Below are 19810 nucleotides of genomic sequence, written 5' to 3' on the forward strand. Positions count from 1 at the left end.
CTCAGTGACAAGCGCTCCTCCATGGAATGTGCTTGCTGTAGGGAGATCTTCAATTTTCCCGTCTTCTGTTTTCTGGTGTTTCTCTCCTCCTCTGAGATTAAGAAACTCGCCTGCATGTAGTACATCACAGTCTAATATCTCTCATGGACAAAACAGTGGGCAAACCAATCAACCATGTGACTGACAGCAACCACCGGCGGCCACCATCCCCTCCACAGCCCTGTGTCAGATCATCACCTGAGAGATTGTATTTGCAACTTTCTTTCATAAGTATCTTAAAACCATTTTGTCCAATTTCACAAGGAGATGTCATCTATCCATTTTCTCTTCCTAGAGAACAAAAGGAGATGAATACCATATACACTTCATCTCTCTGGATTATTCAAATCTAATTGTTCCTTTATCACCTTCTGATTTCTGGTCTACACAGAACACTCTACAAATTTTTCTCACCGGTGTTATACCAAAACTGACACACATTCAAGATACTGGAATAATTTCAAGCTACATTATTATTCTAATAATTCCAAGAATTTAGAATTACAATTATCCTCTTTTCTCTCTTTTTTTTTTTTTTTAAGATGGAGTCTCACTGTTTCCTCCCAGTCTGCAGTGCAATGGTGTGATATCGGCTCACTGCAACCTCTGCCTCCTGGGTTGGCAATTCTCCTGCCTCAGCCCTCGAAGTAGCTGAGATTATAGGCACCCACCACCATACCCAGCTAATTTTTGTATTTTTAGTAGAGACAGGCATTCATCATGTTGGCCAGGCTGGTCTCTAACTCCTGACCTCAGGTGATCTTCCCGTGTATGCTGGGATTACAGGCTTGAGCCACTGCACCCGGCCAATTATCCTCTTTTCATAGATGGATAAACTAACCTAGGCCTTTGAAAATAAACCCTTACCTGAGAGTGAAAAGATAAGACATAGATCGGGAGAATTTGCTTCCAAATCAAATATTTGGAAAAGGACTTTTATCATAAATACACAAATTACCTTACAATTGAACAACAACAAAACCACACAATTTAAATTTAAAATGGGCAAAGACCTGAACAGAAACTGCATCTAAAAATAAATATAAAAAGTGATCCACTGGATTTTCATTAGGTACATGTATATTTAACATTGAAAAAATCCTACTAACCTAATAGAATATGTAAAATACACAATATAGACAATACCAAATGGTGATGAGTAAGTTATAAAACAGGAACTTTCACCACTTGATGGTGGGAATGCTGAAATGGCACATAGACAACTACAGTTAATAATTTATTGTATATTTCAAAATAGCTGGAAGAGAAGATTTAGAATGTGCTTAACACAAAGAAATAATCAATGATTGAGATGAAGGATATCCCAGTTATCCAGATTTGATCACTGCACATAATATTCTTTTATCAAAATATAACATGTAGCATAAAAAGGTTTTGAACGATTACGTATCTACATAAATTAAACATTAAAAAAAAAAAAAAAAAACACCAAGGCATGGGGATCCAGCTAAGTGCAGATTCCCATTAGATGGGATGTTCTGCATAATCTGTAAACTAATCAGAATCTTTGTGCTTGTAAATGACTTTAGATATCAGCTAGACTACTTGTGTCTAAAGGGAAGTCTCCCAACTTTAACTCTTTTCCTAATGGGTGACGATTTTGAACATAAAAGAAATGCTAACATTTGTTTCTGGTAAGTTTTCTTCTTCTACTGTCAGGAGAAAAGGATTGCAGGGAGGAATCTGAGACCATCTTTCATGTCTCACCTTCAATGTGATTGCCTCAGTAAATTTTTTTCCCATACCCCTGACTAGGAGAAGTCTCATATACATCCTATGAAGTAAAAGCAGAATTCTAAGCACCCCAACTGATTGGATGGACCCTTTCTCTTCACTAAGGAGTTCCAGAGACTTTTGAAAAACTAGCTCAGGTCATGTTAGAAACAGAGGATCAGAAATGCCTCATCATGCACTCCTCCCTTTAGAATTCAAGCACAACTAGCCAGCATTTTCATGAAAACAGAGAACTCAAGGCTCAGAAAACAGATTCTTTGTAGAAGTAAGATACCAAATTCCAACCTGACTCAAGAATAGCATCATATGACAGAGAGCAGGCCTTGAAATGAATCAAAGGCTTTTACCCTAAAATGTATTTCTATGACATATTTTAAAATCGCCCTGCACAGTTATCTTTTGTGAGAGAAATTTACATTCTGCAGAGAATCTCCTTCCCTTTCCAGGTCTTTTGTTATCCTGAAGGGATCAGCTAAGAGTCCAGCATCTTTTAAAGGTCTTAATAGAAAATATTTGTCATCTATTGTCTCTAAGGGTGGCCACATAAGAGACTCCTTCAGTAATAAGAATCTTGTTCTCCAAAACCCATTATCTTAACCCAGACACTTTGTTATACTGATTTCAGGTCTTTAGATAAAAAACTTAAGTCTTTCAATCAATTGCCAATCAGAAAATCTTTGAATCCACCTGTAAGCTGTAATCCCCTCCCACACTGCCTCACTTCTAGTGGTTTTGTCTTTATTGACCAAGTCAACACATATCTCACATGTATCAATTGATGTTATTAAATTGAAGCTGCAATCAAGCCACTTTGGGCACATGTTCTCAAGATCTTGTGGGACTGTGTCACAGGGCATGGCCCTCACATTTGGCTCAGAATAAATCTCTCTAAATATTTTGCAAATTTGGCTTTTTATTAATAGTTCTAACAGAACCTACTCTGTGGTCTTTGTTACATCCACAAGCATGATATTAACAAACATTAGTTATTAAAATAAGCACATGTTGGCAATTTCTTATGAAGTTACACAGAGACCTTCTATGGGATCAAGTGTAAATGTTTCAAAGTATTTATGCAAGTTATTTCAAAATTTACGTTCCAAAGATACTTCTATCAGATTCCTTATGTCAGCTAATTATTTGCTTTATGACTTCTGCATTTTTGTAGATGATCACAATTTGTTTTATGAGTTTTTTGTAGATGATCATGCCCTATCTCTTCTGTGCCTTTACTGTAGAAAACTGTGAAACTACTCAGGACTACATCTGAAAGTCCTTACTGCAGTGGGTGCCAGAATTGCTGTGGGTTTCCTCTGCAGCCACCAGACACTCAGATTCATTCAGTGAAATCTTAATTTTGTTTCCTGCTTGGCTTTGGGCCTTAATCTTGTGCCATCCTGAAAGACTCTGTCTTTCAGGTCCCCCTGGTCATCCCAGAGCCACAAGGACCTGACAATTGTCAGTGTGGTGGGAGGGGTTGCACTGAACGGACACTCTCTGTCCTTCTGAGGGAGCCATACTCCAGGCAGACATCACAGTCCCGACTCGGTGTGTCCTTCCAAGTATCCCTGCCCCTCCTGCAGGTGTGATGCTGATCCAGGCATCTTCCTCCCATTCCCAGGTAGAGGGTCTTCTTGTTTGTTCCCAGATCTGCTTCCAGCAGCCACTATGTCTTCCCACTGATGTCTTCGGCTTCCTCTTTTCTGCCCTTCCCAGCAGGATGAGGCTGTTTTTCCAGAGGGAAGAGAGAGGAGATGGGATATGAGACTGTCATTCCTAAGAGAATGGACAGAGCTTCAGAGCTTTTCTTCCTTCCATCCCAGTTTCTATGAGTTCCTCCAGTGCCTGTAACACTGAGGTGTTAGTGGTTTTGCCCCTGTATGTTAATTATTTGGTAAAGTTGTGGTGGCAGGGGAGGTGGGTCTGGATGCATTTCAGCCACAGCTGCTGTTCCACTTTCCCACACAGAAACATCTTGGGAGGGAGAGGCTGGAGATTTTTGTGATGTCTCCTCAGTCCTGGCAGAAAAGGTTTCAATAGCAGTAGGAATCCTCAGTTGTATGTCCTCTGATAATTGAAACAATAACTTCTTTACTATACTCAACTCTAAACAATCTGAAGAATATGTCTAAGTTAATCCTGCATTCACTTACATGACATTTGCTGGCCTCTGCCCCAGATAAGGTCATATTCTCTTCCTGTTTGTTCCTGCAGGTCACTGAGTTTCACAAGATGTAAGGTCCCTTGTTTGTCCTATAACATCAATAATCTGATGTTTTAAAGAAAATGTGCTAATTTGCAGCTCAGTAAGTTTAGTTGTAAAAATAATACATTTTTTTTTCTCTTGGATGCCTGCATCTCCAGGCTAAGTAGAAGCTTTATTTGTAACACTCAGAAACTGGAAATAACAAAAATGTTAAGGAGCTTTGTAAATAGCAGGGGCACACTCATTAACTGGAATTCTGTTCTTCATTACAATGAACACATTCCTCATACACAACCAAATTACTGACTCTCAAGTATTATGCTGAGCAAGAAGCCACACAAATGAAATAGAAACTGTAAGATTTCTCTTTAACCAAATCTTGAAAAATAGATCTGAAGTAACAAACGTGAGGGACTGACTCAGTATGGTGAGAGAAAAATGACTGGGAGGCAGGAATTGGAGGAAGCCAGGGAAACTTTTAAGTGTAATTCATCGTTACCTTGATTGTTTTTTGGGAAGCACAGGTGAGCACATGTGAAATTGCATTTTTTTCCTTTGGAGACATGATCTTGCTTTGTCATCCGAGCTGGATCTCAGTGGTGAGATCATAGCTCTCTGCAGCCTCAGACCCTGGGTCTCCACCAACCCTCCTTCTGCTGCCGTACATAGCTGGGAATACTGGTATGTAAGACCATGCTCGACTTCAGAGCTTATTAAAATGCACACTTTAATTAAGCAACATTTATTACACAACAATAATGCCTCAATACGAGTATTGCAAATAAGTGGATAATTTTTTCAATAAAGATTGATAGAAAGATAGACATTAACATGAGAAAATGCGTGACACCCAAGAAAATAAAACTGTAGGAAATGTGCTTTTCTTTACAATTGTTAGGTAATCACAACAGTGCATACACATCACACCATGTTCTCATTACAGAGAAGAGGCTCTGAAAACCTCACTAGCTGCGACCCCTGTGTGCTGGGCTTGGTTCAGGGAGCAGTCAGGTCCAGTGGTGAGAAGCACAGGTCCAGATACCCAGGCTCACTCTGACCAAATGTGAGGTCTGGGGACATTGTACCACCCATCTGCGCTTTTGCTAGGAATTTTTCATCTGTAACATGGAAATGACATTGATACCACATACCATGTATCCTCTGCATATGTAAAAATAAAAGATGATTGGTGCTAACTTAATATACACAGTTTGTGTAGATTGATTGTATCTCAATACCACTGTTTTAAAATAGAAATTACAAAATTATAAGTTTTATAGGTTTTAATATTTTATCACAGAACAAACTTTCAATAAGAAACCACAGTTTCTAAATGCTACCAATATCACAAATCTCCCCCAGGACACTCCTCATGCTCTGAGCCCCACTGTCTCCTCAGGCCTCTCATCCCAGAGCTTGCTAAATAGTAGGAGACATGCAAATAGAGCCCTCCCTCTGCTGATGAAAACCAGCCCAGCCCTGACCCTGCAGCTCTGGGAGAGGAGGCCCAGACCTGGCATTTTCAGGTGTTTTCATTTGGTGATAAGGACGGAGCACAGAGGACGCATCATGGAGTTTGGGCTGAGCTGGGTTTTTCTTGTTGCTATTTTAAAAGGTAATTCATTGAGAACTATTGAAATTGAGTGTGAGTGGATAAGAGTGAGATAAACAGTGGATACATGTGGAAGTTTCTGACTGGAGTTTCTTCTTGTTTGCAGGTGTCCAGTGTGAAGTGCAGTTGGTGGAGTCTGGGGGAGGCTTGGTACAGCCTGGGGGGTCCCTGAGACTCTCCTGTGTAGCCTCTGGATTCACCTTCAGTGACCACTACATGGACTGGGTCCGCCAGGCTCCAGGGAAGGGGCTGGAGTGGGTCTCAAGTATTAGCAGTGGTAGCGGTAGTACCACATTGTACCCAGACTCTGTCAAGGGCCGATTCACCATCTCCAGAGACAACGCCAAGAACACAGTGTATCTGCAAATGAACAGCCTGAGAGCCGAGGACACGGCTGTCTATTACTGTGCGAGACACACAGTGAGGGGAGGTCAGTGTGAGCCCAGACACAAACCTCCCTGCAGAAACGTTCAGGGGAAATCAGCTGCAGGGGCTGCTCAGGACCCACTGATCAGAGTCAACCCCAGAGGCAGGTGCTATAGAGGCTGATTTCCTGTCAGGATGTGGGACCTCGTCTTCTCCTCACGGTTTCTCCAGTGAACCTCTCTAAGTTTAGAATTCTGTGCTTCCTAATGTCATCTCTACATATTTTTAAAAGTATTTTAATATGAGGACCTATTCTCACATGCACCAAATGCAGATTGACGTTTACTGAGATGAAAAGGCCTCAACTATGGCCACCAAGATCAGAGTCCTGAGGAAGCTCAGGGGTGCCTGGTGAGTCGTCTCCAATCATGCCCAGTACAGAATCCTCAGGGAGATTCCTGGACTAGAACAGTCTTTAGCTAAGGACTCTGATAGCAGTCAATAGAAAGGCTGGGCCAGGGTCAGTGTCATGTAGAAGCTCACAGGTTTCTCATCTGACCCTTCTCCTGACACTAAATCCAATCAGCATCAGCACTGACCTGGTGCTCCTTCGCTCCCTATCCATGTTCTTTCTTTGGAGTGTTTGTTCTCCCTTTTTTATTTGCTTTCCCTGCTTCCTGAAAAAGAAACAGATGGTCTCTGTGGTCTACATTCCAGGGCTCAAGGCATTTTCTTGGAGCTCAGGTGGGGCTCAGGCTGTGGCTCCTGCAGCCACATGGGAAAGGCTGATGGGACTTCCCTCCCTCCCCATCTGCTCAGGACCCTCCACTGTGTTGTGTGTAGACTCATCTGCGAATGCAGTTGGCTGATAATAGTGAAGGGGATAAACTTATTTTATCAAAATGGGATGTGGATGTGTGGAATTAACCCTGTTCAAGCCGTCAGAGTCATCTGCTTCAGAAGTAGTGTTAGAAAGAGCTTGTGAAATTTATTAGAATCAAGATGGAGCCACTTGTGTTAAAACCCTAACGAATGAATCTGGGGAAGGCCATGAAGGAGGGTTCTAACGCACATGTTCCTGATAACAAGAACTATCATAGACTCTGCACCGCCACAACCTTGCACAAAAGCCATCACAACCTTAAAAGAATTACTTCTCCAAGTATATCTGCCCAACAACTGCTTGTTCAACCTTACACTGATGTTACCCCTGTTATTGATCCTTCTAGCCCAGGATAATTGTCTCAAAACAGCTGATGTAACTCTCCTCATTTTTCCTTAATTCTTTATCTTCCTTTACCAACCTGAATGCACCCATACATATTTCCATTGCAATGCACATCCTAGAATAAATGTTATCACATTTTAAAATCTCTTTATGTCTGTTATTCAGGGTTGACAAGCTACAGGTGGACATGCCACATTTCTGTGAGACGTAGAGGATGACAGACTTTGGAGATGTCTAGGAATATCCAATGTCTATAAGATCATCTATAAATAAGTGCAGGCTGGAAGTCCCAGAGAAAGGTGAAGCTGCCGAATTACCATGGAATTTAATTTTATCCAGTTCTGCTCCGATGGAATCTGGTCCACTCATTTTATCATTGACAATCTACCTAACCTAGAGTCAACTGATGACAGTTTTAATAACATCTATTAAGTAAATTCAGAACCATATATATATATGTATGTGTGTGTATATATATATATATTTGAGATGGAGTCTCACTCTGTCACCCAGGCTGGAGTTCAATTGCACGATCTCAGCTCATTGCAACGTCCACCTCCCGGGTTCAAGCAATTCTCTTGCCTCAGCCTCCAGAGTAGCTGGGACTACAGGCACATGCCACCACATTGGGCCAATTTTTGTATTTTTAGTGGAGACGGGGTTTCATCATATTGGTCAGGCTTGTCTCAAACTCCTGACCTCAGATGATCCACCCAACCCAGCCTTTCTTTTTTTATTTATTTTTTTAAATTTTTTATTATTATACTTTAAGTTCTAGGGTACATGTGCATAACGTGCAGGTTTGTTACATATGTATACTTGTGCCATGTTGGCGTGCTGCGCCCATCAACTCGTCAGCACCCATCAACTCGTCATTTACATCAGGTATAACTCCCAGTGCAATCCCTCCCCCCTCCCACCTCCCCATGACAGGCCCCAGTGTATGATGTTCCCCTTCCCGAGTTCAAGTGATCTCATTGTTCAGTTCCCACCTATGAGTAAGAACATGCGGTGTTTGGTTTTCTGTTCTTGTGATAGTTTGCTGAGAATGATGGTTTCCAGCTGCATCCATGTCCCTACAAAGGACACAAACTCATCCTTTTTGATGGCTGCATAGTATTCCATGGTGTATATGTGCCACATTTTCTTAATCCAGTCTGTCACTGATGGACATTTGGGTTGATTCCAAGTCTTTGCTATTGTGAATAGTGCCGCAATAAACATACGTGTGCATGTGTCTTTATAGCAGCATGATTTATAATCCTTTGGGTATATACCCAGTAATGGGATGGCTGGGTCATATGGTACTTCCAGTTCTAGATCCTTGAGGAATCACCATACTGTTTTCCATAATGGTTGAACTAGTTTACAATCCCACCAACAGTGTAAAAGTGTTCCTATTTCTCCACGTCCTCTCCAGCACCTGTTGTTTCCTGACTTTTTAATGATCGCCATTCTAACTGGTGTGAGATGGTATCTCATTGTGGTTTTGATTTGCATTTCTCTGATGGCCAGTGATGATGAGCATTTTTTCATGTGCCTGTTGGCTGTATGAATGTCTTCTTTTGAGAAATGTCTGTTCATATCCTTTGCCCACTTTTTGATGGGGTTGTTTGTTTTTTTCTTGTAAATTTGTTTGAGTTCTTTGTAGGTTCTGGATATTACCCCTTTGTCAGATGAGTAGATTGCAAAAATTTTCTCCCATTCTGTAGGTTGCCTGTTCACTCTGATGGTAGTTTCTTTTACTGTGCAGAAGCTCTTTAGTTTAATTAGATCCCATTTGTCAATGTTGGCTTTTGTTGCCGTTGCTTTTGGTGTTTTAGACATGAAGACCTTGCCCATGCCTATGTCCTGAATGGTATTACCCAGGTTTTCTTCTAGGGCTTTTATGGTATTAGGTCTAACATTTAAGTCTCTAATCCATCTTGAATTAATTTTCGCATAAGGAGTAAGGAAAGGATCCAGTTTCAGCTTTCTACTTAAGGCTGGCCAATTTTCCCAGCACCATTTATTAAATAGGGAATCCTTTCCCCATTTCTTGTTTTTCTGAGGTTTGTCAAAGATCAGATGGCTGTAGATGTGTGGTATTATTTCTGAGGGCTCTGTTCTGTTCCATTGGTCTTTATCTCTGTTTTGGTACCAGTACCATGCTGGACACTTACACTCTCCCAAGACTAAACCAGGAAGAAGCTGAATTCCTGAATAGACCAATAGCAGGCTCTGAAATTGAGGCAATAATTAATAGCCTACCAACCAAAAAAAGTCCAGGACCAGATGGATTCACAGCTGAATTCTACCAGAGTTACAAGGAGGAGCTGGTACCATTCCTTCTGAAACTATTCCAATCAACAGAAAAAGAGGGAATCCTCCCTAACTCATTTTATGAGGCCAACATCATCCTGATACCAAAGCCTGGCAGAGACACAACAAAAGAAGAGAATTTTAGACCAATATCCCTGATGAACATCGATGCAAAAATCCTCAATAAAATACTGGCAAACCGGATCCAGCAGCACATCAAAAAGCTTATCCACCATGATCAAGTGGGCTTCATCCCTGGGATGCAAGGCTGGTTTAACATACGCAAATCAATAAACGTAATCCAGCATATACACAGAACCAAAGACAAAAACCACATGATTATCTCAATAGATGCAGAAAAGGCCTTTGACAAAATTCAACAGCCCTTCATGCTAAAAATGCTCAATAAATTCGGTATTGATGGAACGTACCTCAAAATAATAAGAGCTATTTGTGACAAACCCACAGTCAATATCATACTGAATGGGCAAAAACTGGAAAAATTCCCTTTGAAAACTGGCACAAGACAGGGATGCCCTCTCTCACCACTCCTATTCAACATAGTGTTGGAAGTTCTGGCTAGGGCAATCAGGCAAGAGAAAGAAATAAAGGATATTCAGTTAGGAAAAGAAGAAGTCAAATTGTCCCTGTTTGCAGATGACATGATTGTATATTTAGAAAACCCCATTGTCGCGCAGCCCAAAATCTCCTTCAGCTGATAAGAAACTTCAGCAAAGTCTCAGGATACAAAATTAATGTGCAAAAATCACAAGCATTCTTATACACCAGTAACAGACAAACAGAAAGCCAAATCATGAATGAACTTCCATTCACAATTGCTTCAAAGAGAATGAAATACCTAGGAATCCAACTTACTAGGGATGTAAAGGACCTCTTCAGGGAGAACTACAAACCACTGCTCAGTGAAATAAAAGAGGACACAAACAAATGGAAGAACATACCATGCTCATGGATAGGAAGAATCAATATCGTGAAAATGGCCATACTGCCCAAGGTAATTTATAGATTCAATGCCATCCCCATCAAGCTACCAATGAGTTTCTTCACAGAATTGGAAAGAACTGCTTTAAAGTTCATATGGAACCAAAAAAGAGCCTGCATTGCCAAGACAATCCTAAGTCAAAAGAACAAAGCTGGAGGCATCACGCTACCTGACTTCAAACTATACTACAAGGCTACAGTAACCAAAACAGCATGGTACTGGTACCAACTCAGCCTTTCAAAGTGCTGGGATTACAGGTGTCAGCAACTGCACCAGGATAACACCACATATATTAATTTTGGATTGAATAACTACAAAGTCTACCCTAATCGAGTGTACCATAAAACTTTCCATTACCCAGAGGGAAGAATCTTTGACATGAGATCTAAGTTCGTAATTTTTTTAAGGTATAAAACTGACCATTTTAAGATCAGACGATTATGATTTTGCTAATGAGTTGTAGAAGTTGCATGTATACTGTGGATATTAACACTTTTTCAGATGCATGACTTGCAATTATATTCCCATTCTGTCGGTTGGAATTTTTTCCATGTTTTGCAAAATCTTTTTGTTGTGATGTAGTTCCACTTGTTCAATTCTGCTTTTGTTGTCTGTGACTTTAATATGAAATACAGGAAATCATTCTTATTATTTTCTGGGTAGGGGAAATTTTACAATTACAAGCCATACATTTAACAATCTATCCCATTTAGAGTTGATTTTTGTGTTTATTCTAAACTAAAATTCTTAATTCTTTGCATGTGTAGATCCAGTTTTTCTAACATCCTCTTAGAGACAGACTATGATTTATCCATTGTGTATTGTGGGTTTTCATGCTGAAAATCAATTTGCCATAGATATATCAGTTTATTTCTGAGCTGTTTCTATATATTATTGCCAATACAGTCCTGTTTTTATTTATGTATCAAAATGTGCATATTTTGTGAATTTCAACGTGCTGTTCAGAACCTGTGCATGCCGACAACTGTGTTTCTCAGCGCACTCTTGGACTTGTGAAGCCCTCACAGACCCTCTCCCTCATCTGTGCCATCTCTGTATTCTCCATCACAACCAGTGCTTCCTGCTGGATCTGGATCCATCAGCCGCCAGGGAAGAAACTGGACTGCACAGCTCATGATGGAGTGCACAACCTAACCCACTCCTCAAGAGGAGTCCAGGCACCATCTCCAGATCCACATGCAAAAAAACAGTTTTTCCTACAGCTGAGCGACCTGAACAACAAGTACACAGTCATGAATTCTTATTAAAAAAACACAGTGAGGGGAAATCATTGTGAGCCCAGACACAAACCTCCTGGCAGGGGCGCTCAGGAGCAACAGGAGACGCTCATGACACTAGGAGGCACTCAGGACACACACCAAGGAAGGTGTAATTGCAGGGAAAAGGTGCTGGAGATGGGATTTGGCATCATCATTATATTTCACCACTAGACACCTAGTTTATTCTCACATACATGATTCTTTGTATTATTAGAAAGTGTCATTTATACAAATATATAACCATATGCAGGTGCATCAAGTCATCCTCTCCATCTTACGTGGACCTTTTCCCTTAAGACTCTGAGTCCCTGTACTTATTTGAGCACCTCATAAATTACGGTCAGTTATGTACAATCTCTTTCTCTTCTTTTTCCCTTCTTCTCTTCTACTCTCTCAGTCACAATCTCACACACACACAGAATTCTACAACTTTGATTACCTGATGTGATGAAAACCATAGATTAAAGTGCAGTTTTCCCAGCTTACGAGCTGTTCATATTGTTGTAAGAATAAGAATGTTGTGTTTCTCAGCTATGTACTTTTCTAAGATAATACCACTTTAAAAAAAAAAAAAATAATAGCCAGATAGTGAAAGCAATCCAAATATCAATCAGCAGCTTAATTAATAAACACATTGTGGTAAATTCATTGACCGGAAAAAACACCTATTGTTACAATAAGGTACTGCTGACTACACTCAAAAGTAAGGGTAAATTCACAAGTACATATGATGAGTAAAATATGACAAACACATACAAGTCCATACATACTATTCCACTTTTATAAACTCTATTATATGAAAACCAATCTAATGTTACATAAAGAAAACCAGTAGTTGACTCTGGACGTAGTGTGAGAAGGGGAGGTCTGGAAGCAGGAAATATAGGAAAACAAAAGGAAATGTTGAGTACAGTTGAGTTTTTTCTATGTTGAGAAAGGTAATGGTTATGTCACTATTTTTCAAGTTATACACATTATGGGAGGGCCACTATTTGCTATTTTCACCTCATTAAACTATTACAAATTTAAACACCTAGAATATGGTAGAAAATGAGTTAGAGACGAATGAAATATAGAAGATATTAAAAAAGAAAATCACAGAACAATGGCATAAGAACTTCACTCATCAAACTGAATAAATTTTAAATTTCTCAACACAGAATTAAAGATTTCATTAAATATATAAGAGAAATCAAAGACTCCAGAATATACACATGAATAAACCCTAAGTTTACCTATATTCCTAGGGAAACACTAGAATACAACAACATAATGTCATGATTTTATTACATAACGGGAGTAAACAAACCATACCAGGCATGCCAGCTCTCTTCTGGAGTTGGGTCAGGGAACAGGTGTATTCTGTGGTGAGGAGCAGTGGCACCAAGCTCACAGCATCAGTTCTAGTTGACACCATAAATAGGCCAAGATATCACAACTAAAATGCAGTATGGATGTCATATCTGTCGGTGCCACACATTCCCCCACGTGAATATGGAAAGGTTAATTACCTCTGGAGGTGTCTGCCAAGAGTAGTGCTGGTCTCTCAGGAATGTCCAAAATGGCTTGGTCGAGCAAGAAAGGAGACTGGCTCAGGGTTCCTATAGGGGTTTGGTGGTGGAGGCAGAGTGAGGGGTCTCACTCACAGAAAGGAGTTTGTGGGGTGTGAACCTCCAAATGGCTTCAAATAGGGAATTCCTGTGATTCCTGACTAGATTTACCTCATATGGGAAAGAAAAGAGATGAGGGAGGAATGAGTGTTAAGTCATCAGCAGTCAGACATAAGAAAAATAGTCTGATGACTTATTCTATGTAGAAACTATAAAAATCATGAATAAAAAAGATCAGCCCAATATGGGTGGACAACAACCAGGTCTACACAAAATGAGAAGACTGATTTTAAGAATAAGCAAATAATAATGAAAAGGAGGAGGAAAATGAGGAGAAAGAGGTGAAAGGCACGGGGCAGGGGATTAGACAAGTGTTGTGTTCCAATGACTTTTGTGGAGAATTTTCACTCTCTAAGATTATCTGCCTATAATGTCTTAGGTGAGATGCCTGTTCCAAAACATCAGAAGCACCAGAGGATTTCTGAGGATTCTCAGTTTAATATCTTCTATTTGAGTAGCCTTACAATAGTGTACAATTCTTGCCTATTACTATTAAAATTAGAGATAGGGTCTTACTCTTTCACACAGGTTGGAGTGCAGTTCTCTGTTACCTTGAACTTCCGGCCCAAACAATCCTTCTGTTTCAGCCTCTTGACTATGTAGGACTAGAGGGGTGCATCACCAAACCCAGCTGATTTTTTTAAAAAGTTCTTTCATAGAAATGGGATCTCTCTATGTTGCCCAGGCTGCTCTCAAACTCCTAGTCTCATATGATTCCCCTTCTTCTGTTTTGCTTCTCAAAGTAGTGGAATTAAAGGCATAAGCCACCACATCTGGTCTGAACTGATTATTTAGTTGCAAAATATCAACCCAAGAATACTCCCTGAATTTTTTTCTGCAGTATTTTGGTTCATAGTGCCTGATAATATTTATTCCAATATGATTCAACAGATTTTTTTCCTGATGTTTCTTCTAATGGACATAATTTCATGGTTGAAGATCACAAAATACTGTTAAAAGATGACATGAAAGGCAACATTAAACTTTCGGTGATTGCAGTGAATATAAAACAAAAATTACTTTCAATATTTTGTAACACAGGCATGCAATAGGACAAAGGTGAGCAATGAGGGTAAAATTTCTAAATGTATGAATCTTTCAGCTCCCGGGTCATAGGGCAGTAACTGATGTGTCCTGAGGGAGGGACCGTGATGTCATAGTGCTAGTGGGATAACTCTTGGCCAAGAGAGTTTCCATATTTTATTAAAGTTTTATAATTTTTTATTTAAAGATGCCAATTTATCAACATACCCAGATTATTGTGAGATGGATTCTGTATGATGTGAACAATGGCGATGCCTTCCATGTTTAGATAATACTACACACCAGCTTAAGATTGAGTGTTTGATGTAATGATGCACCCGAACATTATTCCAGTTTTCATACTAGTGTTTCATTTTTCTCTTTATTTTCATTTGTTTCAAATTCATATGTCAGGTCTCTAACGTGTAGGAATTCATTTAAAAGTGTCTTTTCTTGTTGTCTATTTTGACGGGGCTTCCAGAAGATTTAAAAACTTCCTCTGCTTGCAGCACATTTTAGATTCTGTGCTACTGTAGAACATCTGTATTTAATCCTGGTCTTTGGTTAATATACAAGCTCTATTAAGTGCAATAACTTCTGCCTTCTGAGCTGATTTACATCAGGTAGGAGAATATATCCTAAATGAAAATTTGTATTAGTGATATAAATTATTATTTCATAACCACCACTTTTATCAAGTGTTATTCATTAAGAAACAAGTGCATTAAAGTGTTTTATTTACTGACAATTTCTCAGTTGCTGAAGGGCATTAGACTAAAGGGTCCATATTCCTGGGTCCTTATTCCTAGGAAGGCATCGTGACCCTGAGTCTGGGCGTGACCTTGCGAGTGTTTCTCAACCTCCACCAGATGAGATGCTGGTCTGTGTGTTCTTGCCTCTTCCCCTGGGGTAGTGTCCTCCTGCTTTCCCCAGGTGCTCCCTCCCACAGCTCGTGTTCTCCATTGACGCCACCACCTTCCAGTTCTGCTGCCCTACCCTGCAGACTAAGGCTATCATTCCATAATATAGAGAGAGGAGCTGCTTCTCAATGGGCTTTGGGTGGAGACCTCTGTTCCCATCTCAACTCCTAAGGGGTTGAAACAGTGTCCCTAGGATTCTGGTTTCAGTGGTTTGCCTTGGCAGAGCAAATTCTTAGTTCTGTAGTGGAAATAAAGGAATTGGATCTGAATATATTTTAGAAGTGTGGGCTCTTCTTTTCTCCCAGACAGACACTTTGAGAAAGGATTTTTATGACTGTCCCCTTCTCCAGGGAAAGGGTTTCAAGATGATAGGTTAGCTTTTAATATGTGGTTCCTTAAAATTTCACACTACAAAATACTTACCACACTCAATTTCAAGCAATCCAATATGTATTTGTATTTTTTTATTGGAGTAGCCTATATTTCATATTCCAGACTCTTCTATATGTAATTTCAAACCCTGGCTTTGTTAATCACTATGAGAACTTACTTATCCCTAAACTTGAGATTTATTGTTGGTTTTGAAACTGTAATTATCCAAAGTATTAAAGAAAATTTGCAAAGTTCCATCTTCCATGTTTATCTGTTATTGTTGGTGCAGTTCTAAACATAAGACAAATATATTCATTTTCTATATACATTTCCAAGCTTAGTAGTAGATTTTTTAAGAATGACAAAAAAAATTCAAATATTGTTCAGCTGCTTAATAAAAAAAAGTTAGGGTAAATTTGTTTGCTAGAATACTACCCAGCATTTATAATAAGTAAATGTCTGATATACATAACTACAAGGTAAAACACCTAATTATTTACACTAACTAAAATAAGCCAAACAAGAATATATACCCTGATATTTCATTTTTTACGTTCTGATGAATTAAATTGAATCTGCAGCAATGTAAAGATCAGTAGTTGTCAGGGAAATGAGTAGAAGAAAGAAAGGGAAAAGGAGGAAGAATATAGAAGAACAAAAGAAAATGTTGAGAATTTTCTTGTCCACCTTGATAATGATGATGGTTACATCATGTTTATCAACTATACACTTTAAATATATGAAAGTTTATTATCTCCGAACTAAAACTTATAAAATTCATTACAAGGAACAAATGGAAACTTAGACAAAGAAGGAGTGACAGAATGATAGAAAAAATGTATATTAAATTTCAGAAATACTTAAGAATTTATCTGCCTGAACCTTAGTTCTCACCATATTTTTAGGTGAATGCTAGAATGCAGCAAAAACACACATGTTCTCAATACAGGAAATGGGTTCCACAAACCACACTAGGCATGTCCACCTCTGTCCTGGAGCTGGTTCAGGGAGTAATTGGGGCCAGTGATGAGGAGCACAGGCCCAGATACCAGGATTTACCCGTCCCAGATATCAGCTCTTAGACACATACTGAGCATCTCTACATGGAGAAACCACTGGTTCTGATAAAACACAATTTACACAAGTATGTAAAAATAAAATAGGGTGATCATTTCAAAGTGTTTATCACAGCATAATTTTATAATGAGACAGCATATTTTCCAAATACCATCATTGTCACCAAATTTCTGCAAGGGACAGTCATCTCATCTGGGGACCATCTTCTCAGGCGTCCCACCCCAGTGCTTGCCATATAGTAGGAGACATGCAAATAGGGTCCTCCCTCTCCTGATGAAAACCAGCCCAGCCCTGACTCTGCAGCTCTGGGAGAGGAGCCCCAGCCTGGGATTCCCAGAGGTTTCCACTTGGTGATCAGCACTCAACACAGACCACCGGCCATGGAATTTTGGCTAAGCTGGGTTTTCCTTGTAGCTGTTTTGAAAGGTAATTCATGGAGAACTAGAGATAATGAGTGTGAGTGGATATGAGTGAGAGAAACAGTGGATATGTGTGGCAGTTTCTGACCTTGGTGTCTCTGTGTTTGCAGGTGTCCAGTGTGAAGTGCAGCTGGTGGACTCTGGGAGAGGCTTGGTCCAGCCTGGGGGGTCCCTAAGACTCTCCTGTGCAGTCTCTGGATTCACCTTCAGTGACCACTACATGAGCTGGGTCCGCCAGGCTCCAGGGAAGGGGCCGGAGTGGGTAGGTTTCATGAGAAACAAAGCTAATGGTGGGAGAACAGAATACGCCGCGTCTGGGAAAGGCAGATTCACTATCTCAAGAGATGATTCCAAAAGCATCGCCAGTCTGCAAATGAGCAGCCTGAAAACCGAGGACACAGCCGTGTATTACTGTGCCAGAAACACAGTGAGGGGAGGTCAGTGTGAGCCCAGACACAAACCTCCCTACAGGGGCGCGTGGATCCCCCAGGGGGCGTTCGGGACCCACTGAGGACGGGACAGGTCCCAGGAGCCGGTGCAGGGAGAGGTTTCCTTTCTCATTAGCTGGAGAAGTCAGGTTTGTGTTTGCAGGACTCTGGAGAATTCTAGGCTGTGACATTTTATTACTTGTATTTATTATGAATTTATTATGGTTAGTATTTAAATTTTAGTAATTTTTAAAACAAAATATATATATTTAAGTATATACCTTCATGAAATAACCATTTCTAATTTTTTGCACCGATTCTTCCAGAGTTTTATTAACATTTGTTGACATCAGCAGCTACAAAGTTATAGGGACACAAATTTATAACCATAGAAAGATGTACAGGCCGGACACAGTGGCTCAGGCATGTAATTTCAGCACCTTGGAAGGCCTAGGTTGCCAGATCACATGAGGCCAGGAGTTCGAGACCAACCTGAGCAACACAGTGAACCTCTGTCTCTACTAAAAATACAAAAATTAGCCGGGCGTGTTGGCACGTGCCTTTAATTCCAGCTACTTGGTAGGCTGAAGCAGGAGAATCACTTGAACCCGGAATGCATAGATTGCAGTGACCTAAGATGGCACCACTGTACTCCAGCCTGAGCGACAGAGCAAGATTCCATCTCAAAAAATAAAAATAAGTTTAAAAAAAAAAACAAAGAAAAATACATAAATGCACAGACCTACGCATAATGTGTAGGAATTAATAATAAACATTACAATAAAATAATTCTAAAAATATGTCCTAAAGAATCAAACTTAATGATGAGCTAAATGTAAAATATTGGAGTATTTCATTATTGATTTTGTTTATTTTTAATTGTTTACATCAATTGATTTGTATTTGTTCATTTAACTACTGTTAACGAATCGTCATTTCAAATGTGGTTGTCACAATAAATAAGAATTTCAGGTGACGAATGATAATTATCTTAATCATTTCTTAATAATCTAAGTTATTCCATATTGTATTCACAAATCATAACATTACTTCTTACCTTGTAAATATAAGGCGCTGCAGGAGTCGGCGGCCAGCGCGGAGCAGAGGAAGAGGCCGTGACATCCACAGAGAGAAGGAGAAGAACACGCAGCTGAGGAGGAGGAGCGAGGAGCCGGAGGCCGAGCTCCGAGAAAAGGAGGCAGAGCTGGAAGATCTCCGGAAACAAAGTGAACTCACACCTCAGCTCACGTCAGAGCGCGACTGAGAAGGTGTCTCTGAGAAGATGGAGGCCGCAGAGAGACGATCAAAACCTGGAAGACAAAGCGCGTTCCCTAAAGACAGACGCTGAGGAGAGTAAATCCCGACAGCGCCACCTGGAGGTGGAGGTGAAGAGCTTCCTGGAGGTGCTGGACGGGAAGATCCACGACCTGCATGACTTCCGCCCAGGCCTCCTAAGCTGGGTACAGACAACTAGGGTTGGCCAAGGCCCGGGTACCCGCCGGTGAGTCCCAGGCGTGTGTGTGAGACCAGATGGCGCTAGGACGTTCCCTGTGTGCGTTGCTTCTGTAAATGCAGGCGCAGTTTGTCGTGTCTCCAAACCAGTTGTGCCGTCCACTCACTCCTTTCCAGAATAGAAATCTCCTCTGGCTTCTCGGGCCTTGTGGGCGTGTGGACAACTGGAGATTCTGATTCGGGAATCCAGAGCCAGGTCTACCTTCAACATTTACGCAGTCAGGTCAGGGATGTTTATATCGTTCATAAGGGCTGTTGCAACCATATGAACTGAACAAAAAATTTTTCTAGTCCAAATACTGATATTCTTTTCACCAAGCCACCGGAGTCCTTTTATCAAATAGCATTCAGAGTATTTGAACGCCCACCAGGCGCCAACCCCGGAGGGAGCAGAGAGAAAACAACATTCCTCTCGGTCAACATCGAGAGGCTTTAAAACAACTGTTTAGTGGAGACTTACCGAGAAATGGAAAACAGGTTTCTGGTGGCTGCATTTTCTGGCCTGGGAATCGCCTCCATCCCCGATCCTGCCCCCTGCCCCCCAGTTTGTGTGGTTGCGACAATGTTCCTTTTTCGGTTTTAATTTCTGAGCAGATGAT

General features: G+C 40.5%; 1 long non-coding RNA gene across 3 annotated transcripts in view; it reads right to left on the reverse strand.

Annotated features, from left to right (window-relative positions):
* The window catches only part of LOC105489876 (uncharacterized), a 32964-nt gene extending 13533 nt beyond the window's left edge, over window positions 1–19431 (reverse strand). For all 3 annotated transcript variants that reach the window (XR_011625237.1, XR_011625235.1, XR_011625236.1), the window contains exon 1: window positions 18757–19431. This is a non-coding gene — a long non-coding RNA (uncharacterized lncRNA). The remainder of the gene's footprint in view (window positions 1–18756) is intronic.
* Window positions 19432–19810: the final 379 nt, after the last annotated feature.

The sequence above is a fragment of the Macaca nemestrina genome, chromosome 7 (genome assembly GCF_043159975.1).
Source record: "Macaca nemestrina isolate mMacNem1 chromosome 7, mMacNem.hap1, whole genome shotgun sequence".
Lineage (NCBI taxonomy): Eukaryota > Metazoa > Chordata > Mammalia > Primates > Cercopithecidae > Macaca > Macaca nemestrina.